Raw genomic sequence first — 26,188 nt, 5'->3', positions numbered from 1 at the left:
GGGGAGGTCATAGTACTATCCAGAGGTGTCAGTAATCTCTCCCACCACTAGGTAGCAGCACCTGTATACAAATATTTACATACAAGTCTGCTGTAAATCAAAGAAACCCACCCAAGCAAAAAGCAAGCGGAAGAAGCATCCTGAACTGTTTATTCTCAAATTGGGTGATAATCTAAACTGGAAGTCAAATTGTTTGCTTGTGAATAATACAGTGTAAATCAGGCTGCAAGTGAGAGTACAGAGAAAGCACTGTGGTGTTGGGCCCGACAGTCCTACGTGAGGTGTCTCTCCTCCATCTGGTCACTGATTCAGAATGTTCCTCTTGGGAGCTTGGCAAAGACGCAGAAAGTTGCTCAAGGCGCTTCTTATAACTGTGCTAACCTCTCACCTGGCCCATTTTAATGAGACACATCTGTGGTTCAAAGGTGGCCATTCTATTTTTAACCAGGGTCTCTGGCAGACTCTGAAGTCCGAGTCTTGTTTTGATAAACATAGACATGTTGGATGATTTTGCTTGGATGAGGTTGCAGGTTCGGTCGCCACTAAGGCTGCAAATGCAGATGACCACGCTGTCAGTTCATAGACACCAGTCTCAGGAAACTAGGTGACAAACGGCAGGCACACTAAGTCTGAGCTGAAACATGGGACAGTATTCAAACATTCATATGGAGAGAAAGGATGTGAAAATATGCCATTAATCACTCTTACAACAATTTCATGTTGATCTATTGAATTAAACAGGAAATTTTAAATTAATTCCTCCTGTCTTTTTGTTTGTATGGTTTTTGTGCCTGGGTCTCATTATACAGCCGTGATGGCTATTCTTGAGTCTAGAGCCTTGAGTACATCTGGAATTAACAAAAAGCCAAACAGCTGGGTACCTCTATGAGGAATTATTTTAAAATGAAATCAATGGAAGTAGGAAGATTCACTTTCAACTCAAATTTTCTGAGATAGGAAGCTAAAACTTTAATCCAGATCTTTTGAAGTGGGAAGATACACATTTAATCTGGGCCATAGTTTAAACATGACCTGGTGGAAGTCTGCAAAAAGGCCATGGATGAAGAACACTTTTGCTCTTTGTCTGCTTGCTTTTTGCTTTGCAAGACCATTCCTTCATGGGCATCAGAACCTGAAAGAATAAAAAATGCAGCTAAGAAGTCAGAAGTTTAAAAAAGCCCTAAATACCTCAAATTCCAGACCCTGTCCTCTACCTGTAGGTAAAAGGTCACATTTCTTGAGCCTGCTCTCCCAGGAACTAGATAAAAGGACTTAAGATAAGGCCCTTGAGAACAATCTTGAGAAGCAGGAATCTTCTCCCAGGAACTGATGGACCATAAAGTAAACAATCTTGAGAAACAGGAAGCTCCTCCTTGTGATTTTTCACTGGTATTCTTGACATTTTCCAATGATGCCCTCCCTACCCGCTGGGGTTGAGGTTTCTTCCTTTAAATTCCCCTGTCTTAGTTACTGGGGGTCGAACTCCACTGCCCCTGTGTGGGATATGAGTCTCGACCCCAGTGCACTGGTTCCTATCAATAAACCTCATGTTTATTACAGCAAGGACGGTCTCACGTGAGTTCTTGGGGGGTCGCATCATTCCGAGATTTGAGTGAGGGTCTCCCCACTCTGGGGGTCTTTCAAACCTATGTGTTCTGGAATATACTGAAGACTAGCTGAGGCATCCAGTCTTATGGACTGAACAACTACTGTATTTTTGGACTTTCTTTTGGAAGATAGCCATTGTTGAACTAGCTGGACCACAGCCTGTTAGATATTCTTATAAATCATATATAAAAATATGTATATATATATACATATACATAAAAATCATGTATATACACATATATGTATACATGTACATTCTTATAATCATATATATGTATACATGTGTATATATGGAATTTAAATACAGACATTCTATTGATTCTGTTCCTCTAGGGTAGTGGTTTTCAACCTGTGGGTCACGATCCCCCAAAGAAGTCACATATCAGATATCCTGCATATCAGATATTTATATTATGATTCATAACAACAAAATTACAGTTATGAAGTAGCAACTGTACTGAAGGATCAAAGTGTTAGGAAGGCTGAGAATCACTACTCTAAAGAACCCTAACTAATACAATAGTCCAGACTGGTCCTTAACTTACAGCCTCAGCCTCCTGAGTGCTATACTTACAGACATGAGTCAATATGTCCACCTGTTATTATATTTTATTGTGGCTACTGGAAAAAATTAAATGATGCATGCTCACTGTGTGGTTTTATTAGGTGTTCCTAAGACGGTACAAATGACTGTAGAAGAAGAGATGGAAATCAAACAGGGAATGTCAGGCTCCAGTGGTGGTGAAAGAGCCCCAGAGCGGGGAAACCCTCACTCAAGTCTTGGGATGACATGACCTCCCCCTCCCCAAGAACTCACGTAACACTATCCTTGCTGTAAAAAAACATGAGGTTTATTGATAGGAACCAGTGCACTGAGGTCGAGACTCATATCCCACGCGCCAGAGGAGTTCGACGACGAGTGGCTGGGAAAAGAGGTATTTAAAGGAAGAAACCACAACCCAAGGGGGTAAGGAGGGTGTCATTGGAAAATGTCGAGAATACCAGTGAAAAATCACAAGGAGAAGCTTCCTGTTTCTCAAGATTATTCTTTAAGATTTTAATCTAACTTTATGGTCAGTTAGTTCCTGGGAGAGAGTTGCCGAACCAGCTAGTGTAATTGCAGTTCCAGGACCCAACCAGTTTCTTTTTTCTGCTCTAAACTTTTGTCTAGCGAGGCAACCTTAAAACTTCTACCTTTCAGTGGTTTTAACTGCCCACATGCTGCTCACCACTGTGCTGAGGTCTGGCATCTTGGCAGGCATGCTGGAAAAGAAACACACACCCATCAGCCATCAGAGTTCACCCATGCGATCCAGATCCAGCTTGAGCACAAGTCATGGCAGACTCAGAAAATACTGGCTTGCTATTGAGCTACATCCTAAAACAGACCAGGTGTGGGGAAATGCATGGTCACAGCAATCACTGGTGTATGGGTCACCCACCCTGGCCTATTGAGCATCGACAACTGCTAAAAACATCCACTAATTGCTACCAATTATCTGAACACCCACATTGCTTATGTAATGCTTGTTTACTGCTCAGTTGGCTTCTCTTCAACACTAATGCTATGCTCCCACCAAGCAAGTTCCAAGCTGTGGCTCTACAGTGTCCCACTGCCAGCTTTATAAGTATGGGTTTGAAGTGACTTCTCAGGCTCCAGCTGGAGACATAAGGACAGAAACTCTAGGATGAGGCCCAGCCACTCAATTGTACCAGCCCTGCAGGTGGCTCTGAGTTGACACTGATCTGGAGAGCGGTAGCCATGCAGGGGAGGCTCAGGCAGTGAAGCTGGCGAGTGGGGTGTACCTACTCTGGATGGAAAGTTGGGTGGCTAACTAGTTAGTGAAGAGTCAGGGCTGTTGTAGTCTCTACTGGGTAGCCAGGGGGTCATGCCCAAACTCTCTGAAAGTGTTGTTTTTAAGACTTTTTATTAAGGACTTCGTGTACACATGCTTCTTAGTACAAAGAAAAGAATTTCTGTCATTTATCAGTAAGACCATCAATGCTAGCAAACTCTCACCTTTCCATGCCACACATTAGACACTTCTTATCATTGCCCAAAGACACTTACTTTTAATAATTAGTAAATAGAACCTCATTTTTTAATTATCCAGTTAGTAGGTCTTTATTTTATTAGAGGTTTGTAATGTTTAAAGAAGAACTTACTTATGGCCCTATAAAGTATTATAAGGAGATGAATAATTATAATCCTATTTTGTAATTTAGATGTCTTTATCTTTTTAAAAATTTATTAATCATTTGTTTACATTTCAAATGTTATCCCCCTTCCCAGTTTCCTGTCCACAAATCCTCACCCTTTCCCCCTCCTCTTTACCTTTAAGAGGGTGCTACCCTACTCACCCACCTATTCCTGCCTCAGTCCTCTAGCAACCCCCTTCTCTGGGGCATCAAGCCTCCCCTCCCACTGATGCCCGATGAGTCAGTCCTTTGCTACATATGTAGTAGGAGCCATGGACTGGCTCTTATATACTCTTGGTTGGTGGTTTAGTCCCTGGGAACTCTGAGTAGTCAGGTTAGTTGACACTGTTGTTCTTCCTGTGGGTTTGCAATCCCCTTCAGCTCCTCAGTCCTTATCCTAACTCTTCCTTTGGGGTCCCTGGACTCAGTCCAATGATTGACTGTGAGTAACTGCATTTGTCTTAGTCAGGTACTGAAAGACCCCCAGAGTGGGGAGACCCTCACTCAAGTCTCGGGATGATGCAACCCCCCAAGAACTCACGTGAGACCGTCCTTGCTGTAATAAACATGAGGTTTATTGATAGGAACCAGTGCACTGGGGTCGAGACTCATATCCCACGCAGGGGCAGTGGAGTTCGACCCCCAGTAACTAAGACAAGGGGAATTTAAAGGAAGAAACCTCAACCCCAGTGGGTAGGGAGGGCATCATTGGAAAATGTCAAGAATACCAGTGAAAAATCACAAGGAGGAGCTTCCTGTTTCTCAAGATTGTTTACTTTATGGTCCATCAGTTCCTGGGAGAAGATTCCTGCTTCTCAAGATTGTTCTCTAAGATTTTTAATTTAACTTTATGGTCAGCTAGTACAGGTAGAGGGCAGGGTCTGGAATTTGAGGTATTTAGGGCTTTTTTAAACTTCTGACTTCTTAGGTGCATTTTTTATTCTTTCAATATTTTGACTTCTTCCTTTCCAGTTTATATCCTTTTGACCTCCTTTTGTTGTCTGATTGCTCTGGTTAGGACTTCAAGTACTATATTGAATAAGTAGGGAGAGAGTGGGCAGCCTTGTCTAATCCCTCATTTTAGTGGTATTGCTTCAAATTTCTCTACTTAGTTTGATGTTGTCTAATGGTTTGCTGTATATTGCATTTACTATGTTTAGGTTTGGGTCTTGAATTCCTGATCTTTCCAAGACTTTTAACATAAAGGGTGTTGAATTTTGTCAAATGCTTTCTCAGTATGTAATGAAATGATCATGTCTTTTTTCTTTGAGTTTGTTTGTATATCACTTTGTAATAGTGAATTACATTGATGGATTTCTATATATTGAACCATCCCCACATCCCTGGGATGAAGCTTACTTGATAGTGATGGATGACTGTTTTGATGTGTTCTTGGATTTGGTTTGTGAGAATTTTATTCAGTATTTTTGCATTGATATTCATAAGGGAAATTGGCATGAAGGTCTCTCTCTTTGTTGGGTCTTTGTGTGGCTTAGGAATAAGTGTAATTGTGGCTGCAGAGAAGGAATTAGATAGTGTTATGTCTGTTTATATTTTGTCAAATAGATTGGACAGTATTGGTATGAGGTCTTCTATGAAGGTCTGATAGAATTCTCCACTAAACCCACATGGTTCTGGGCTTTTTTGGTTGGGCGACTTTTAATAACTGCTTCTATTTCTTTAGGAGTTATGGGACCATTTAAATGGTTTGTCTTGTCTTGATTTAACTTTGGTACCTGGTATCTGTCTACAAAATTGTCTATTTTCTTGATTTTCTAGTTTTGTAGTAGAATTTGATGATTTTTTTTTAATTTCCTCAGACTCTGTTGTTATGGCTCAGTTTTCATTTCTGATTTTGTTGATTTTCTCAAAGAACCAGCTCCTGGTTATGTTGATTCTTTGTGTAGTCCTTTGTGTTTCTACTTGGTTGATTTCAGCCCTGAGTTTGATTATTTCCTACCATCTACTCCTCTTGGATGTTTTTGCTTCTTTTTGTTCTAGAGCTTTTAGGTGTGCTGTCAAGCTGCTAGTGTATGCTCTCTCCAGCTTCTTTTTGTAGGTACTCAGAGCTATGAATTTTTCCTCTTAGCAGTGCTTTCATTGTGCCCCATAAGTTTGGGTATATTGTACATTCATTTTCATTAAATTCTAAAATGTCTTAATTTCTTTATTTCTTCTTTGACCAGGTTATCATTGAGTAGAGTGTTGTTCAACTTCCATGTTTATGTGGGCTTTCTGTCATTTTTGTTGTTATTGAAGACAAGCCTTAGTCTGTGGTGATCTGATAGGATGCATGGGATTATTTCAGTCTTCTTGTATCTGTTGAAGCCTGTTTTGTGACCGATTATAGGATCAATTTTGGTGAAGGTACCATGAAGTGCTGAAAAGAGGTATATTCTTTTGTTTTAGAATGAAAGGTTCTATAAATAATCTGTTAAATCCATTTGGTTCATAACTTCTGTTAGTTTCTCTATGTATCTATTTAGTTTCCATTGATTGAGAGTGGGGTGTTGAAATTTCCTACTATTATTGTGTGAGGTGCAATGTGTGATTGAGCTTTAGTAAGGTTTCTTTTATGAATGTAGGTGTCTTTGCATTTGGAGCATAGAAATTCAGGATTCAGAATTCATCTTGGTTGATATTTCCTTTGATGAATATGAAGTGTCCTTCCTTATCTTTTTTGATGACTTTTGGTTGAAAGTTGATTTTATTCGATATTAGAATGGCTACTCCAGATTGTTTGTTGGGACCATTTGCTTGGAAATTTGTTTTCCAGCCTTTACTCTGAAGTTGTGTCTGTCTTTGTAACTGAGGTATCTTTCTTGTATGCAGCAAAATGCTAGGTCCTCTTTACGTATCCAGTCTGTGTCTCTTTATTGGGGAATTGAATCCATTGATGTTACGATATATTGAGGAATAGCGATTGTTGCTTCCTGTTATTTTCATTGTTAGAGATGGAATTATGTTTGTGTGTCTCTCTTCTTTTGGTTTCATTGCAAGGAGATTACTTTCTTGCTTTTTCTAGGGTGTAGCTTTTCCTCCTTGTGTTGGAGTTTTCCATCTATTATCCTTTGTAGAGCTGGATTTGTAGAAAAATATTGTGTAAATTTGGTTTTGTCAAGGAATATCTTGGTTTCTCCATCTATGTTAATTGAGAGTTTTGCTGGATATAGTAGCCTGGCCTGGCATTTGTGTTCTCTTAGGGTCTGTATGACATCTGTCCAGGATCTTCTGGCTTTCATAGTCTCTGGTGAGAAGTCTCGTGTAATTCTTATAGGTCTGCGTTTATATGTTACTTGACCTTTTTCCCTTACTGCTTTTCATATTCTTTCTTTGTTTTGTGCATTTGGTGTTTTGACTATTATGTGATGGGAGCAATTTCTCTTCTGGTCCAATCTATTTGGAGTTCTGTATGATGCTTGTATGTTTATGGGCATCTCTTTCTTTAGGTTAGCGAAGCTTTCTTCAAAACTTTTTGTTGAAGATATTTACTGGCCCTTTAAGTTGGGAGTTTTCACTCTCTTCTATACCTATTATCCTTAGGTTTGATCTTCTCATTGTGTCCTGTAATTTTTGGATGTTTTGGGCTAGGAGCTTTCTGTGCTTTATATTATCTTTGATGGTTGTGTCAACGTTTTCTATGGTATTTTCTGTTTCTGAAATCCTCTCTTCAATCTTTTATATTCTGTTGGTGATGCTTGCATCTATGACTCCTGATCTCTTTGCTAGGTTTTCTATTTCCAGGGTTGTCTCCCTTTGTGCTTTCTTTATTGTTTATATTTCCATTTTAAAATCCTGAACAGTTTTGTTCAATTCCTCCACCTGTTTGGTTGTGTTTTCCTGTAATTCTTTAAGGGATTTTTTGTGTTTCCTCTTTAAGGACTTCTTCTTGTTTACTTGTGTTATCCTGCATTTCTTTAAGGGAGTTATTTATTTCCTTCTTAAAGTCCTCCATCATCATCATAAAATGTGATTTTATATCTTGCTTTTCTAGTTTGTTTGGATATCCAGTATTTGCTTTGGTGGGAGAGCTGGGCTCTGATGATGCCAAATAGTCTTGGTTTCTATTGCTTAGGTTCCTGCTCTTGCCTCTTGCCATTGGGTTGTCTCTGGTGTTAAGTTTTCTTGCTGACTCTGAAAGTAGCTTGACCTTCTTGTAGGCATGTGTGTCAGCCCTCCTGTAGACCTGTTTTCTTTCAGCCAGATCTGGGAACAGAGAGTTCTGCTCTAAGGAGTGTAAGTGCTCCTGGAGACTAGCTTCCAGCCCTAGGCGGGAGCAGAAACTTGAATGGTCTTGCCCTTAACTGCTCCTTGGTCCCTGTGCCCAGGGGGCACAGATGGCACTAGGCAATTTCCTCTTTGGTTGGGAAAGTGGTCAGAGAGTACTCTCCTCTGATTTCTCAGGATTGTCCGCACTTCTAAGGGTCCAGCTCTCTCCCCCATGGGATTTAGGTGAAGGGAGTTGTGTGTCTGGTTCAGTTAAGTTCTGGCCACAGGCCCGACCCAGCAGGTTTCTGCCACTGACCTCTCCTATATTCCTATATCCAGGGGCACTATGCAGTTTCCTCTTGGGCCAGGGATGTGGGAGAGGTGGGCAGAAGTGGTGGACTGTCTTGTGGTCTCAGGGCTGTCCGAACTTCAGGGTGTTCAACTCTCTCCCCCATGGGATTTGGGTGCAGGGAGCTGTTGGTTCAGTTCTGGGCATAGCCAGAAACTGGAAGTGCCCTGTCCCAGAGGATTTCTGCCTTTGTGTGTCCTGAGTCCACGAGGCAGGTTGCTTGGAGCAGAAAAGTTGGTCTTATGTCTGCTCTCAGGTGTGTAGGGCTCCTGGTGATGACTGGCATTTAGCTCTTGGCCCAGGCAGAAACTGGATGGTCCTGCCCCTGACTGCTTGGTCCTGCCCCTGACTGCTCATAGGTCTCTGTGCCTAGGGGCCACAGATGGCACTAGGCGACTTCCTTCTGGATTGGGAACATGGGCAAAGAATAGTCTCCTCTGAGTTCTCAGGAGTGTCTGCACTTCTGAGGGTCCAGCTCTCTCCCCCACGGGATTTGGGTGCACGGAACTGTGGGACTGGTTCAGTTCTCATTTCCTCTCTCTTCTATTTCTATTATCCTTAGGTTTGGTCTTTTCACTGTGTCTTGAATTTCCTGGATATTTTGGGTTAGGAGCTTTTTTGCACTTTGTATTTTCTTTGACTTCGAGTCAATATCTTCTATGGTATCTTCTACTCCTAAGAGTCTCTCTTTTATCTCTTGTATTTTGTTGGTGATGTAACTCCTGATATGTAACTCCTGATCTCTTTCCTAGGTTTTCCATCTCCAGTGTTGCCTCTTTTTGTGATTTCATTTAGTTTTTATTTTCATTTTTAGATCCTGGATGGTTTTGTTCAATTCCTTCACCTGTTTGATTGTGTTTTCTGTATTTCTTTAAGAGCTTCTACCTGTGAAAGACCCTCAGACAGAGGAGACTCTCACTCCAGTCCTGAGTTTTGAGCTAATTTAAAACTCTATCTTTCAGTAGAGGTTCAGCCATCCCAGATGACATTGTGTTGTCCACCATGGCAGCACCCACTTATCTCTGGCCTTCATGAAGAGAACTGTTCCTGTCTGTGGACAAGGTAGCTTCGGCTTTCAGCAGGGGTCGATTGGTCAGTCGCAGAGGTCTTTCCTCCACCTATGGGCTTCTGCCAGTGCTTGACACTCGTGCTGTAGTGGTTCCAGGTCAGGATTGGGCAGCAAGGTGACCAGATTGTCCCCAACCAGTAGAGAATCTAGTCCATGGCAGCTGACCAGTGGTATCACCTTTTGGGACATTCTATTTAAAGGAAAAACATCAGCCACTATACCACAGTTTAAGTCCTGGATTGAGTGATAATTGTTAGTGCCCGGCTGGCAGGAATGGTGTGTTCCAGGCAGAACAGCACTAAGCCACACATCTTTTAGTATCAGGTACTGGTGCACTGAGACAGGTCTTAAGCTCCATATACACAGTCTGCAGATGTGCATACACATGGCCTCACCCAGCCATTTCAGCCCATGCAAGCCATTTTGAAGAACAAATTTCTCATGAGCAAGGGATAGGGCCAGTCAGGGGTGACCATGAACTAGTGGGTTACCTGTCCCACGCCAAGGTCCACTGTTCTTCTGGCAGTCCATAAGTATTGTTTGTTGCCAGTAGCCCCCTGTACTCAAGGTCTTTTGCTGGACACTAGCCCATTTGGGCATAGGAGCACAGAGTGTTAAGACCCCATATTCACAAAACAACTGGGCAGGCTTCCCTTCTATCTTTGCGCATAGCCAGCACTCTAGGACGAGAGGCTTGCCTTCCGGGCCACTGGAGAGGCCCCTCTTGTTCTTCCCTGGGCAGTCCCTGACCCAGTGTCCTTTTTCTTTGCATTAAACACACCAATCTTTAGCCAGGAATTCTCTTCTGTTGCCAGGTACTGTCTTCCTAGGTTCCCTAACTACTGTGGCCAATATATGTTCCTCTCTAGTCTTTTATCTCTCTTTAGCTCTCTAGCTTCCTCTTCTTTTTGTCTCTTTTCTTCTCTAGCTTCCTGCTTTTTTTACCTTCTTTTCTCTTTCTCTTCTTCAGTCTCTCTGTTCAACCTTACCTTCTCTGCAACTTATACTAACTCTCTCAGCAACTTAGCTTAACCCCTCAAGTTTCTTTATAGCTTTTCCTTACCTTAGCCAAATTGGTGGGGCATTTTTAAGCCCCCCAGGGACCCACCAATGGAGTCTGGCAGTAGACCTGGCGCTCCCTACCTTCATGCGTATTGAAGCCAACAGGTAGAAAGAAGTGAGGGCCTTCCATCCATGTCTGGAACATTTTTTCTGGCCTCTAGTAGGATTCTGTATTTCCTGTAACAGCTGCTAACAAGCATTTCAAGTGGGATGGTGAGAAAACAAGAAGAGAGTCCAGAAAATAGAGGTCTGCTGAAGAGAATGAATAGCATTCAGTCACACAGCTAAACCAGGAGGCTTTCTTGGGACAAAAAGGCCTTGTGTCTGTGAAACAGAAAGGTGAGGAGAGGGGCAGCCTATCTGTTACCGGCTGTCTCTCTGGACTTAGATTTTCCCTTAAGGAGAACCTCCCTACAGTGTCAGCTCTGTGGCTTCATCGCTCAAGAGACCCATCCTCTAAATGGCACTAGGCTTCCAGTAAGAACCAATAACAAAAGGATGGAGAGATGGTTAGAACCTGGGTGCTAGATACTAAGCAGCTGACAAAAGAATTGTAACCAGTTCACCTGAGGCTATCAGGACTTTTTTTGTTGCCATTTTTGAGGCAGGAGTCAAAGTTGAATTGGGCTTCCTGCCTCTTACATCTAATAAAGAGATTGTTAATACTGTAGTACCAACCTTTAATAAAACTATAGTTCTCTCTGTGCCCCTGAATACCAAGACTGCAGTAGTAGCCCTTCACCAAGCTGTCTCACTGGGTTAAAAGCCTATGGAAAAGAAAACATTAATCTTGACCTTGGCCACAGCCAAAGCCTGAATTCTGAATTCTGACTGGCAAAACAAAGTTCTTTGCAGTTTGCTGTAGATTCTTTTTGAAAATATTTTAGGGGTTTCTCTGTCCGCGTCACCCCTCCCCCAACCTGGGGCATTTTGACCACAAGAGCAGGAACTGGGTGCTGTGGGAATAGGATCAGAGACACTCTCCGTGTCACTAATGACTAACGGGGAAGGTGCCTTAATGTTGGAGACCAACTCCTCTTTCCAGGGGCCATCCCTGGCATTAGTCTTCTTTCTCCTGTTGGTTTTTCTTGGGGCAGCAGAGGGGGAAAAGTGTCGGCGGAGGGTAAGACTTTGTCTTACGAGATATTTAGGGTTGCTGTATAATAATAAGTTTACTTATCTACGTCTAAGTTACTATGTTACTGTAGCTGATTTACTTATCTATGTCTAAGTCACTAGGCTCTGCTATTGTAACTGACTTGCCTTCTGTGTTCCTCTGAGGCCAGAAACTACAGTCTCTGGCACTTAGCACCTCATTTTCAAACAGCAGGAGATAAAGTAGAGGATTACTTGTTGGAGTCTTTTCTCTTTTGTCCCTATGTCTCTTGTTTATCAGGCCAGGGGGAAGTTTGGAGCAATAAACTTATTGAACCAAGAGAAGCGAATAGCGCTTGTAGAAGGAAAAGCTTCTTCTACATAGCCAAATATGTATAAACATATATACTTTTACACACAGATTTAATAAATGCGCATTTATATACTTTTACTCAAAATTAGTTGGACCGAGCTTATATACATTATCACAATTATATTTTTATATACACACATGTATACATTTTTACACATCTATACTTACATATGCATATGGAGTAAAAATTCAAGCATCGGGGCAGAAAGAACTCATTCATTCTGGATGAAAGATGAGCTCCAATCTTTATTACATAGAGAAAGAAATTGTTTTTACCCTTTTAATGCGAAGTGCATTAAACCCAAGTTTGTAAGAGAAAAAGGTTTGTTCCTTTTAATAAGACTAAGCCTGCGTTGCTATTAAGAAATAACTTGTTCTGTCCCGTAGTAAGGAAAAAACTGCCTGCTCTTTGCTCTCTCCAGCTTCTTCATTTTTCCTCTGCATTCTGCACACTGCTCTCTTATGTTACCTATAGTCTCTAAGTTATTTCTCTTTGCATTTCTTTTCAGCATTTAAAACAGAAATCTTTCCTAAAATGAATCTCTTACAGCATTGTTTAATAAGGGTGGACCAGTCGCAGATTATATAATAATCCGAGACTGGCCATCTCAGGATGATCACCTGCTAGTTATTAGCTTGTCCTGTTATGGCTCCTGACATCCTCTCTTGGAATAGGGCCAGTGGATAAGGGGGAGCGAGGCAGGCTCCCTCAAAGAAAGTTCTCTTAATGAACGCTCTTCTTCTGTGAGCAAATGTTGAGGGTCTGGCCACTGAAGGCAGTGACTGGAATTGTATTTCAGGGCCAAAGGACTCATGATAGACTTTAAAACAATCACTAACTGTGCTATCTTTTTGCTGTCAAAACGTCAGCCACGGCCAGTGGCCCCTTTGCCTTGAAACTCCTCTCCCGCTGGCTCAGGCCACTGCCCATGCACAGCCTGCAGCTTCCTTGCTAGCAGGCCTGCGCACCTGACCCCCTTCCTCTACAAAAGGGGTGATTAAGTTTCCAGTTAAGAGATCAGAGGAAGAAAAAGGCCAGTACTGAAGGGGCTGCATCCCCTCACCCGGACCCCGGGGAGGTCCATCAGCCCGCAAGGGAAAAACAGGAATCGGACCAGTAGAGGAGTCAGGGGTGAGTGCTCACTGGCTAAACGTCCCCTGGGCAGGACCAGAAGCATCTGCAGCCAGAGGGGCAGAAGATTCAGGAGGTTGGGTAGGTGAGAGGGTAGGGGAATAAGGAGGAGAATCCAGGTGGAGCAAATCCTCCTGAGCATCAGGATAGACTTTTGGAGGAGCCTGTCCGGAGGGCTCCCCCTTGGAAGTTTGGACCACCAGAATCTGTGGGTCTGGTCAACTAGCCCACGATTTTCCCCAAGGAGGCGGTTCTTGAGTTAAATCCTCCCGATCCTGCCGATCAGGATATCCATGCAGCCCCGACTGAAAAACAACTTTCTTAACACTCTTTATAATTTTCATATTAGAAGATCCCTGAGGGGGCTAGTCGACTTGAAAATTTGGCCACTCAGAGGCTCAGATGGTCTGCCTTGGTCCCTTTTTTTTTTTTTTTTTTTTTACCTCCACCGACAGTTTGTGTACTCTCACCCTCACCTCTCCCCAGTGGTCTAGGGTGAGACTGGTTGGGGGGAGTAACCTTCTGACCCATTGTTCCAAAATACCCAAGGACAGGACAAAGACAAACAGATAAGAGACACAAAGATCCATAAGACACTGGCCGTTCCTACTTCTTAACAAACTCGACAGAGAAAAAGTCCTAGAAGGCAGATGCCCGAAGGAAGCGGCGGGCAACAGAAACAACTGATCAGGTTTGCACCCAACAAACCTTACTCTGGAGGCTACCATGCGTCCCTGGTCCTCCCCAGACCCTGGGGTGTCCCCCAGGTTAGCAGCCTGAGATCCCCTAGTATGTCTACTGATCTCAGTCCAAACGCTCTTACGAGCGCCTGAACAGCTGCTACAGAACTGAGTCCTGAGTCCGGACACACAGACAGAAAAACAGAACAGCTGCTGTTACAGAATGCAGTCAGAGCCCTCTCACGAGTGCTCAAATGGGTGCTACAGAATGTAGCCTGAGAGCTCACACAAGTGCTCAAACAGCTACTACAGAATGCAGCTTAAAGAACCAGGCCAAACACTCCCACGAGTGACCTGTGTCCCACGAGTGTCCCACGAGAGAACTAGGACACATAAACAAAAAGACAGAACAGTTAAAGGCTCCACCTTACCTCCAAGAGCAGTCTCAGTGTTGAGGGGTGGTCATAAATCTCGGACGAGCCCCCAAATGAAAGACCCTCAGACAGAGGAGACTCTCGCTCCAGTCCTGAGGACACTCATCACCCCACCAACACACGGGACTCAGTCTTGATGTAAAAACAAGAGGTTTACTTTGGGATACCAATGTAGTGGGACTCGACATGGTCCTCACGCAGGAGGGATGTGAAGAGTCTCGAACAACAGAAGTGTACAGCTTAAATAGTCATTTAAAATTACACAGTTTCATTAGCTCAGCTATTTCGGTGCCAAGGATAACTAGGCAGATGTTTCTCATCCTGGAATTCCTGGGATAAGGCCGTAATCACATCAATGCAGCTATTTCAGTACCAAGGACGTCTGACTTGATATATGTTTTCTTATCCTGGGGTTCCCAGGACAAGGACCAAGGATATCTGTCTTGGCAGGTGTTTCTCTTCTGGAGTTACTAGGACAAAGCTATAGCTATGTCAGCACAGCTGCATTCAGTACCAAGGACATCTCACTTCTATAGTGGTCAGTTAGCTTCCCGGAGATGTTTCCTGTCTTGTAATTGCCCTGGAGTAAATATGTTCTATACCATCTGTTCTTATGGTCCGGCAGCTTCCTAGAGAGTGGGTGGGAATGTGCTTTCTGTACTTCCTTGTCTATTGTCTAACATCTAGGGGCTAAGCAAGGGCCAGCTTAAAAGATTCTCATTCTTAAGAAATGGCTGCACTAATATCAAATGGGGATCTTTCACCTGTTTATCTGTGTTTTGTATTTCTTTAAGGGAGTTACTTATGCCTTCCTTAAGGTCCTCTATCAGCATCATGAGATGTTATTTTAGGTTGGAATCTTGCTTTTCAGATGTGTTAAGGTATCCAGGGCTTGTTGTTGGAGAACTGGGTTCTGATGGTTTCAAGTGGCATTAGTTTCTGTTACTTATGTTCTTGTGCTTGCCCCTCTCCCTCTGGTTATTTCAGGTGTTAACTGGTTTCCCTGTCTTTGACTGGATCCTCTCCCTCCTGTGAACCTGTGAGGTTGTGATGAACCTCCTTGAGTCAGGCTGTCTCTGTGAGTGTAGTTGTGATGGACCTCCTTGAGTCAGGCTGTCTCTGTGAGTGTAGTTGTGATGGACCTCCTTGAGTCAGGCTGTCTCTGGGTGTGGCAATGGTGGTGATGGTGGTAGTGCTGGAGCACCTGATTTGCTCCCATGCATAGTTGTGTCCAAAAGGATGATGTGTCTCCAGCAGGGCAGATAGGTCCTGTGTCCACTGGGCCTTGTTAGGGTTCTAGTTAGGCCAGGTATTGGGGCAGGGGTGTCTCTCCTGTGAACCTAGTTGTGATAGACCTCCTGGAAGTCAAGCTGTCTCTGAGTGTGGGAGGGGGTCTGGAGTGCTGGCTCTGTCCCAGGCCAAGTTTTGGTCTGGAAGGAAGATTTCTAATCTCATTCTTATTATAGACTAATTTTAGGTTTTTTTTAAAAAAAGACACACATACACAGACATGCATCATATGTGAGAATCGTGTTAATGTGAGGAGGTCCTTACAGGTGTCAGAGAGTGAATCAAACCCCACAAGGAGGGGTTGGGGATTTGACTCAGTGGTAGAGCACTTGCTTGCCTAGGAGGCGCAAGGTCCTGGGTTTGGTCCCCAGCCCCGAAAAAAAGAAAAAAAAAGAGATAAGCATGAAAGCCTTATGCAGATTGACTTCTTCAGCATGGATCAGTCTTCAGGTGTCTAATACTAGGCAGTTTGTTGTCAGCATATTTAAAACACAGTACCATTTGGGAAAAGGTTTCCAGGCAACAATCAATTTAATCAGTCCAATTCCAGGTGTACAATGAAGCTTAAGGTGTGACTACACAGACTATATTTTAAATGACTATTTATTTATTTATTTATTTATTTATTTATTTATTTATTTATTTATGTGAGTACACTGTTGCTCTCCTCAGACACACCAGAAGAGGGCATCAGATCCCATTACAGATGGTTGTGAGGCACCATGTGGTTGCTGGGATTTGAACTCAGGACCTCTGGAAGAGCAGCCAGTAGCCTTAACCTCTGAGCCATCTTGCCAGCCCCCATAGAAACTTTTTACAAAGTACCTGTGACTATGAGAGTGAGTTCTATAGCTAAAAGGCCTAGAATCTAGTGTGGTTTCTGACCGATAGCATAGAGGTCAGTAGGCCATAAAGTTCTTGTATCATCTTTCCTAAGGATGGTTAACTGTCTAGAGAGTCTGGAATAATGAATCATTCTGGGTCTGCCTCTGTAGCAAAAGGTGGTGAAGCCTGCCTCTACAGATAGCAAAAAAGTTCCCAGGTCATTAGCAAAATCCATTCTCAGCTTTCTAGATAGAATACAGTTTTTTTTTTTAAATTAAAATGTTATCTCCCCCACTGAGGAGATACTCTTATATGAATAACATTCCAGGTTATCTTAGTGTTTCTCTGTGAGCCCCAACATCCATTGAAGTCAGAAGAAAAAGTCAGATCCCCTGGAACTAGAGTTATTGGTGACTGTGAACCAACATTTAGGTTCTGGGAACCTAACCCAGGTTCTCTGCCCTTGCCTACTAAGCCATTTCCCTAGACCCAGACTTTTTAAAATTATTATTATTTTTTAATTTTATACATGAGTCTAGTATTTCTATTGTTTCTACCATTCACTCTCTCCATCTAACTCCTCTGTGTTCCTACTTCCAATCTTTTTAACTATTATTGTTATAATCACACATGCAGAAGAAGGGATGAAAAGATTATAAGAGCCACACCCTCTCTGCCCCCACATCCTACTGAGAGCACTTGGTGTTTCTTTTATGTACATGATTAGGGTTGTCCACTTGGGATAAGATAGTCTTGATCAGAGTTTGGCCTTGGAGCTGAAAGTTTCCCTCTCAGCTGTTGATTGCCCGTGGCTCTTCATCTAGGGGTAGGGTGTTTTGAAATTTCCCCTATCTACATTGGCATGTCAATTGGTGGTGCCATTATGCAGGTCTTGTCTAGGCATCCATAGTTCTGAGATTTCATGGGTATGGCTTCCCTATCATGTCTAGCTAGAAAGTGCTATCTAGCAGCAGGGTGTCCTGGTCTTCTGGTTCTTATAATCTTTCAACTCTTCTTTTGCAATGTTCCTTAGGTATAGGTTGCATTGTTGATATACATCACTTGGTGCTGGGCACTTCTTGCTCCCTTATCCTCTGTATTTGACCATTTGTGGACTTCTGTAGTAGCCTCTGTGCTGATAACAGAAGCTTCTCTGATGAGGAGTGACAGCTGCACTTATGGGTATAAGCATCAGTATTCAGAATTGAAGCCAGAAATATTGATTTAGGAAAGTAACAGTAGTAGGTTCTCTTCTAGGGCCTACAACCTCTCCAGCCATAGGTCACTGGCTAAGGTTTACAGTATCATACATGAATTCTTTCCAATTCAGCTGGCTATAAATCCAATTAGATAGCTATTAAGAGATATTTCTTTTTCTTTTCTTTCCTTTTTTTCTTTTCTTTTCTTTCTCTTCCTTCCTTCCTTTCTTCTCTTCTCTTTCTTTCTTTCTTTCTTTCTTTCTTTCTTTTTTTTTTGAGACAACGTTTCTCTGTGTAGTCCTGGCTGTCTTGAAGTCACAGAAGAATGGATCCATTTGCCTCTGTCTCCCAAGTGTTGGGGTTAAAGGCATACGGCACCACTGCTAGGTTGAGATGACTCTTAGATAGCCCTGGTGGTCTTTAATTCTCTATGAAGCTAAGGAAGACCTTGAGTTCTGGATTCTCCTGCTTCTAATTTGAGAGTGTTGGAATTAAAGGTGTGAGGCACCAGATATTGTAGTGTGGTGCTGGGGATCAAACCCAGCATTTTGTATAAGCTGTGGAGGCATTTTACCAACTGAGTTTCACCCATAGCCTCTGCAGACTTATTGGTTCAGGTTTGGACCCAGTGAATTCCCTGAGTGGTTTCTGAGGTTCTGCTTTGCCTTTCACCTTACAGTAGAGCTTGGGAGGTTGGCTTATCCTTGTTTATATGGTTCATGCATTGGGTCCTGGCATCCACTCATAGAATCTTTATATCTCCCAGAGTGCATTCTGCTTTTTGTTTTAATGTTGTTTTTTTCTTTTGCACTAAATCTCTAACCTTTTTCATCATACCTCCTTGCTATGTTGCATCCTATGACTTGTGTCTTCATCCACTTAAACCTAATGGATGTTTGTGGACAATGTAGGTCTGGGGTGTGAAAGGATCCACCCAAAGTCCCAGCATCATGAAGTGTAGTTTCTGTTTCCTGGGTCTTTGAAGAAGTGTTGGGGTGGGGGACTTCAGGGAAATGTCTTTTAAAGTACCTGAGGTAGGTTGAATAATCTTCAGACAGGTGCCACAGCCTCTCCCACAGCACTCTGCCAGTTGGGGCAAAGATTGTCTTACAAGCAACAGAACTGCCCAGGATGAGGCCAGCTAAGAATTTGAAACCAAGGATCCCCTGGTTCTCCCCACTCCCCGATTTTCCTGCCTAGTTGTACTTACTCATTCTAATGATCTCCTTTCAAGGCCTGAATTTGGGGCTTGATGTCATCACACTAAGACTTTGTCTCTTTCTGGGGAATCTCCATTCAGTGCTAAAACCTGGGTCTTGGGAAGGGAAGACAATGCCCTTCCCATTTCCTCAGTGGTAGCTCTGATTGAGGCAGGGCTTACATAGTGGAGGAAGCTGGGCCCCAGGTCTCTCCCCTACTCCCTCTGGGCAGGGATTGGCTTTGGTGACAGAAGGATAGAGCCAAGAAGCTGGGATGGGAACACTGGAGTGGGAACACTGTAGCTAAGAGTAGTGGGATGTTCCAGGTCTGAGGGGACACAGTAGGCCCTGAAGCAAGTGGGACTGACTACAGTTGAATCTATTTTTCCTGGGGCATGGACAATGGGGGAGAGTTCATTTATAACTAATAAGAGAATCTAGAGACTGTGGAACTTCTTCCTAAATGTGCTCCTCCCTGAGGTGGCCTTCTACAGCTCAGTGATGATAATGAAGTCACCTCAATTTTCACTGTTGGAGTATGTCTATGAGGGAAATTCCTTTTCTCATTACAGTGACCCAATGACCCCAACACACACACACACACACACACACACACACACACACACACACACACACACACACACACACACACACAGAGAGAGAGAGAGAGAGAGAGAGAGAGAGAGAGAGAGAGAGAGAGAGAGAAATTCCTTACAGTCTGAATGACTGGTATCTGGATTACACAGCACAAGCTCCAGTGGTTGAGGTCTCAGTGAAGCCCTAACTGAACCTACTTCCCAGCATGAGGGGAAAAGTGTAACGATTTGTGAATATTTGCTTGAATGTGATACAGTCACCTCCATCTTCTGCAGAAGTAACTATTCCCTTCAGCCTCAGTATGAAACACATTTAGACCACATTTCCCACATACAACGAACACAATAATGACCTTCCAGTATGTGGAGTCCAGACTGAAGTATCTGGAACTGGCCCACTACAGAATGAGCTCTTGTCCACAGTTCATCAAGGACCCTCACAGCTGCATACCACCATGTCCTCTTTGGAGGAAATGTCTGGATTACAGGCAGTGAGGCAGGGCCTTACAGAAAAATTGGTCAGGCGTAGGGTTGAAGCCCAGCCAGTCTGACTCAACAGTTGGTGCTGTACCTTCAGTGCTGTACAATCCATTCCCAGACACCCCATTCTCAGGCTGTGTCTGGTTTCTCCAATCTGTTTATTAACTCGTGAAGAAGCAAAATAATGAGTCATGTTGTGAATGTTGGATGACGATGGGCTGGAGCTCTTGTCAGCTTCCTCTCCACACACAGGCTCAGCACTCCAGAGCTCACACTCAGAGCTTTGCTCCGCCCACCCACCCAGCTCACTGTGGCTTGACCTTGTAGACCCAGTGGCTGAAGTCTTCAGATGATTTCCTGTTTTCTGCCAGTGTCTGCACAGAATACAGACTCTGTTTTCTCTGTGTTTCATTTCTGCACCATGACGCAGCTAAACCTGATTCTTCTGGGATCCACTCCAAAGAAGGGAGAGTAGCCAGAATGAGACCAAAAAAAAGTGGTAGGTCCATTTTAAGAATGGGCAGTGTTAGTTCTTTGTGAGGGCCAGCTCCTGTGACTGCAGGGCTGAAGAACACACTTTGGAGGTACAACAAGGTGAAGATGCTTGTGTATATAGGACAACTTGGGTTTTAATTGCAAAAATACAAGGCTCCTTATGTCTTTGTCTCTATAAAATTAGGAAAATGAAAATTAACAATACAGTCTATACTAGAGGAAGGGCTTGTTCAAGGAAGATGGATGTGCATCTGGAGGCTTGGAGGTCAGGGTTGTTTTGTTAACCTGGCTAGAAACATCAAGTGGACAGGAGGTAAAGAAGTGGGCTAATGACTAACTGCTCCTCTGGTGACCTCTGGGCTCAGAGCTTTCATTCTTTCAAACTCTCTGATGTAAATTGTCAAAGCAAGTGGCAGAGGGGAAAAAAAAGCAGCAATGGAAGCTGCAGTTGCTGCAGTTTCTGGCCCTTAAAACTGTCTGTCTAACTCCCATTCCTAACTCCTGACTACTGGAGAAAAACTGACACGACTCTCACTTGGGTGTTCCTGTTCCGGTGGAAAAGCAAGAGCCCCCAGGCCTCTTCACTGATGTACATTTCTACCACTTTCCTCCTCTGCAGAAGCTGCTCCTGGCCCTTTTGCTGCCTCTTCAACCTTCTTTTTTACTCTGCCTCACCTTATCTGTGGTGGTTTGAATATACTTGGCTAATGGGAAGTTGTACTATTCGACATTGCCGCCTTGTTGGAGGAAGTGCTTCACTGTGGGGGAGGGTTTTGAGGTCTTATGCTTAAACTCTGCCCAGTGTGGAACAGAGACACTGGAAGACATCCTGGTTGCCTTGGGATCAAGATTTAGAACTCTCAGTTCTTCCAGCACCATGTCTGCCTGCACAGTTATACCTCCTGCCATGATGATAATGGACTGAACCTCAGAAACTGTAAGCCAGCCCCAATTAAATGTTGTTCCCTATAGGAGTGGCCTTAGTCATGGTGTCTCTTCACAGCGGAAATCCTAACTAAGAAACCATCTTTTCTTGCAATTTCCCTAGCACTCATGTTTCAAGGATTCCTGGCCTAGACTTCTCTTTTACAAACCAGCCCACATTTCTAAGTTGACTTTCCCTCTCTACCTTAATGTCTAACAGCCTCTTTTTAAAACTTTTATCCTTGTCTTATAAATTACATCCTGTTCATAGCTTCCCCTCCCTCCACTCCTCCTGGTCCCTTCCCCCACATCTCCTATATGCCAGATCAACTCTTCCCTCCCTCTCACCAAAAAGAAGCACTGAACATGCCCTAATAAGATAAAAGAAGACTGGCTAAAAACCCTTATATCATGGCTGGACATGGCAACCCTCACTCCCATTGTTGGGAGTCTTACCTAACAGCTTCCTTAACCTACTAGATCTAAACCCTCTCAAAGAAGTCTCTCACATCTCCATCCTTAGTTGATGCCCATGGACCACTGAGCTGCCTGGATGCCCCTCCTCTGACATCCACCTCACCAATCAGCACATCTGTGGAGTTTGAAATATGTTCATGATCAGCTTGTTTCAGCACCTCCATTACTACTGTCCTCTGCATTGTAAAGTCCTCACAGCCTTCCATGTACTGCTCAGGCAACAGCCCTGGCTAGTCTGACCTCTTTCAGCTACAATCCACATGTTCAGCTACTGCCTCATGTTCTCTTTATACTGCCATCTTCTAACTTATTTTTTGTTACTGTTGTTCTTGAGACAGAATCTTGTATGTTGCCTAGGCTGGCCTTGAACTCAAAACTCTCCTGTCTCCACCTCCTGAATGCTGAATCTGACTTAATTTGTAATATATTTATTTTGCTTATTTTATTGCTTGTCTCACTCTAAAGAACACAACCTCCATGATTACAAGAATATTTTTTTTCTGTCGTATTTATTAAGTATCCCAAATATCTAGGGAAGGTTTTAGGAAGAGAATGGGAACTTTTCAGATTTTTATCAAATGAATGAACATTACACAAAACCCTTGAATTTAAATCCTGATGAGACATAACCATCGCAGGATTCCCACCAGTATTACATTACTACCACCCTGCTGACCCTTTCCAGACATTCAAAATCATCTCTGCTTCTCAAAAACCCAGCATAACCACTCCAGACCAATACTGATAACCTGTAGGTCAAGAGCCACACACACAGAGAGAAGACAAGTCAACCTCCCTGGAGCCTCCTAGGTACTGGTCATGACTCCCTTGACTCACAGTCATGGAATGCCCTCAATTTTCAGTCACTGTACTGCATTCTAAACATTCTTTTCTGGTTGTTTTTGTTTCTCACATTGATGTCTAGTTTTCAAACTGCTTGAGTTTAATCTTGGACTCCATCACAATCTTCTTATTGCCTTTGAGCCTGAGGTTCTTCCTTTACTAAGTAAAGACTGTGGCAAAGTTGACAGCTGATATACACAGCACATGGAATAGAGAAAGGCCCTGAAAAAATGTCCACCATCATTATTAGCAGTTTATATTCATTACCAATATGAAGCACATTGTCCTTTCATTCTCAGTGTCTCACTAGTGTGTTTAGTTTTGTGACATTGCAATATGCTATTGTCATCTACAAAGTTCACATTTGAAAACAAGTGAGTTACCAAGAAAAGTGAAAAAATTCCAGACAATGGTGACACACCTCTCTAGTCCCAGCACTTGTGAGGTGGGTGGATCTCTGAGTTTGAGGCCAGCCTGACTTACAGAGTGAGTTCCAGGGCAATCAGGGCTACACAAAGAAACCCTGTATTAGGGCTGAAGAGGTGGCTCAGCAGTTAAGAGTACCCATCATCTGCTCTTTCAGAGGTCTTGAGTTCAATTCCTAGCAACCACATGGTGACTCACAACCATCTGTAATGGGATCTGATGCCCTCTTCTGGCACACAAGTATGCATACAGATAGAACACTCATACATAAAATAAATAAATCTAAAAAAAAACAAACAAACAGAAGAACAAAAAGAAGGAAAAAAGGAAAAAAAAGAAAGAAAAAAGAAAAAGCAACCCTGTTTCAACCCTACCCCCTAAATGTGGAAAAAAATTCCTTATGTTTTAAGGTTATGAACTTTGTGTTGAGCCGCTGACTTAGCTATCCTGGAGTACATGCAACTGATAGACTGTGGATTGTACACACCAGGTAGGAACTTGTTTAGGCAGAGTTTATTGCACAGACAAATGTGTGGAGAGATGAATGAACAGAGAGCCATCTTGCTGCAGAATCGTATCCTATCATTTCCATTCAGAAAATACACAGCATGTAACATCATTTCCATTCAGAAAATACTCAGCATGTAACACAGTAGAGGAAATGGAGTTTGTGGGTGCACAGGGCAATTTCTGCTTTTATTTCTCAGAAAATATTTTGGGAAAAAATTTAAAAGAGGACAATCCTCCACTAGATAGCACTGAGAGCTGTGGTGAATAGACCATGGAAAGGTAAGAGGTCAGTTATTTATTGTCTCTGTCTCTCCCATCACTTGCCTTTTATAAAGATATGAATCACAGTGGGTTGTTTGTGTGTGCGTGTGTGTGTGTTGAGGGGTCAATCAGTTAAAAGTGTGTGATAATTATATTAGTTGCAATGGGTTTTAAAAAATGACTGCAGCATAGTCCTCCAGAGGATCAGGGATGGTAAAGTACAAACCTCTGAGTGTTTTTTGGACTAAGCCAAACAAAACAGAAGCCCAGAATTACATCGGGCAAGCATGAAGACAGATGCTGTCTGTGATGAGTGACTTGATTCATCACATCCAACTTCTCCTTCCAGTCTCTGCTGGCTTCATACATTTGGAGAGGGTTGATGGGCAAGAGGTGGGGGAAGGAAGCTGGTGGAATGTGCTGTCTTAACCTCCAAGTCTCCTAGGAAATATAACTTGTCTGAACTTTCTTATATAGCTTTAGAGAAATACCTTGTATATGACTAATCAAGTTCTAGTAATAGAAACAGGAATTTCTTTAGACTACCCTGGGTCGCAGCAAGAGGGACCAAGTAAGAGAAGCTTTGGTTAAGGCACGCATGTACAAAACACACACACACACACACACACACACACACACACACACACACACACACAGAGAGAGAGAGAGAGAGAGAGAGAGAGAGAGAGAGAGAGAGACAGAAAGAGACAGAGAGAGACACAGAGACAGAGACAGAGGAGACATATGGATACCTTGTCATAAAGCTAAGTACTCATCCCCATGTTGAGCCCTCAGGCTCATATGGGAGATACTTGTCGGTCAAACGCGGCTTGTGGCTTTAAATTGAATGAGCACTTTCCAGGTACCCTGAATATTGCACTTTGCAAGAATTGATTACTCATTGGTAAGATCTTAGCCCTAGTACATAAAGAGAACCAAGGCTCACAAAAAGGTTTTAAAAGTTGCCCAGGCTTAGCCAGGCATGGTAGTGCATTTCTTTAATCTCAGTACTCAGGAGGGAGAGGCAGGCAGATCTCTGTGGTTTTGAAGCCAGACTAATCTACAAAGTGAGTTTCATAGCAGCCAGATCTGTCTTGAAGAACAAGACAAAACAAATAAAATAATGAATAAATAAATAAATAAAAGCTGCCATAGATTTGGTTTTACTCATGCATGCAAACACACACACACACACACACACACACACACACACACACACACAACCACTACCACCACCACCAAATATAAAAAAATTATAATTAATATAATTATTACACACTTTTAACTGATTGACTGCTCAACACACACAGAAACCCATTATGAACAATACCTTTATAAAAGGCAAGTGATTGAGAGGGAAAAATGGAGTCCATGAAATAACCAAACTCTTGCCTTTCGGCGTTAAAAACCGAAAGCTACTTTGTCTCACCTCCATGAGGAGTGAGAGCAGCACTAGCCAAGCACCTGTTTGCTTACCTTGTGTACACTTCACAGACTCAGCTTCCAAGTTCTCAAAGTGGAAGTGTGCTCACCAGGCAAGCATGGGGACTGGCAGTCAGATCACTAGCGGCCACACAGAAGCTGCATGGGTGTAGCAGCCTTCCTGTAATTGCAGGAGGAAGGAAGACAGAAACAGGAATCCCCAGAACAAACTGGTTAACTAGTTTAGTCAAGAGCATAATCTCTGTGTTCAGTGAAAGACTCAGCTTCAACATAGGTTATGTTGAAAGGTCTAGGGTTATGGTGAAAGAGTCCCACATTTTCCATGCTCTGAAGACATGCATGTGCACAATACATACATATGCACATACCATACATATGTACACACCATGAACATGTCTATACAAAAAGAATTCCCGAGGTTATCAATTGGAAATGGAAAATGAGAAATGTGCATAGTAAAGGGGGGATTCCTACATCTGGGGAGATGCTTCACACTTGCCTACTTCATCCTGTAGATGAAAACTGATCAAAAGGAAGGTCAGCCGTCCTGCATGCTTGTCCAGCAGCTATGCAGTATCTGCCCTTTGGGCTCTTCATTATAATAAATCGATGTCAGGCACATTAGTGACTAAAAATCGATGTCAGGCACATTAGTGGCTAAAGTTGCCCTATGTATTTAACATATGCACACGCATTTAACGATTTGCTCATTAAGAATCAGCTTTAGGGGCTGGAGTGATGACTAAGTGGTTAAGAGCATTCTCTGCTCTTCCAGAGAACCCAAGTTCAATTCCCAGCACCCCCATGGCAGCTCACAACTGTCTGTATCTCCAGTTCCAGGGAATTTGACACTCTGACACAGACAAACATGCAGTCAAAACACCAAATGCACATAGAATAAAAATAAATAAATCTTTAAGAAAAAAAAATCAGCTTTAAAATATCATTTGGAACAAGAGTTGTATGTGTGTGTAGGGGGTGGCAGCAGAAGAGGGTGCAGGCCTAGAAGG

At 42.9% G+C, this 26,188-nt stretch overlaps 1 long non-coding RNA gene across 1 annotated transcript; it reads right to left on the bottom strand.

Annotated features, from left to right (window-relative positions):
* Nucleotides 1–135: 135 nt before the first annotated feature.
* LOC120102202 (uncharacterized) lies at nucleotides 136–25,363 on the bottom strand. The gene is made up of 3 exons (XR_015686275.1): nucleotides 25,212–25,363; nucleotides 2,803–2,871; nucleotides 136–1,132 (listed from the first exon to the last, which is right to left on the bottom strand). It is a non-coding gene; the product is annotated as an uncharacterized LOC120102202 (long non-coding RNA).
* Nucleotides 25,364–26,188: the final 825 nt, after the last annotated feature.

This window comes from Rattus norvegicus, chromosome 4, assembly GCF_021556685.1.
Source record: "Rattus norvegicus strain SHRSP/BbbUtx chromosome 4, alternate assembly SHRSP_T2T, whole genome shotgun sequence".
Taxonomy (NCBI): domain Eukaryota; kingdom Metazoa; phylum Chordata; class Mammalia; order Rodentia; family Muridae; genus Rattus; species Rattus norvegicus.
The sequence above is the reverse complement of the archived record's forward strand: the minus strand, read 5'-3'. Positions and strand labels throughout refer to the sequence as shown.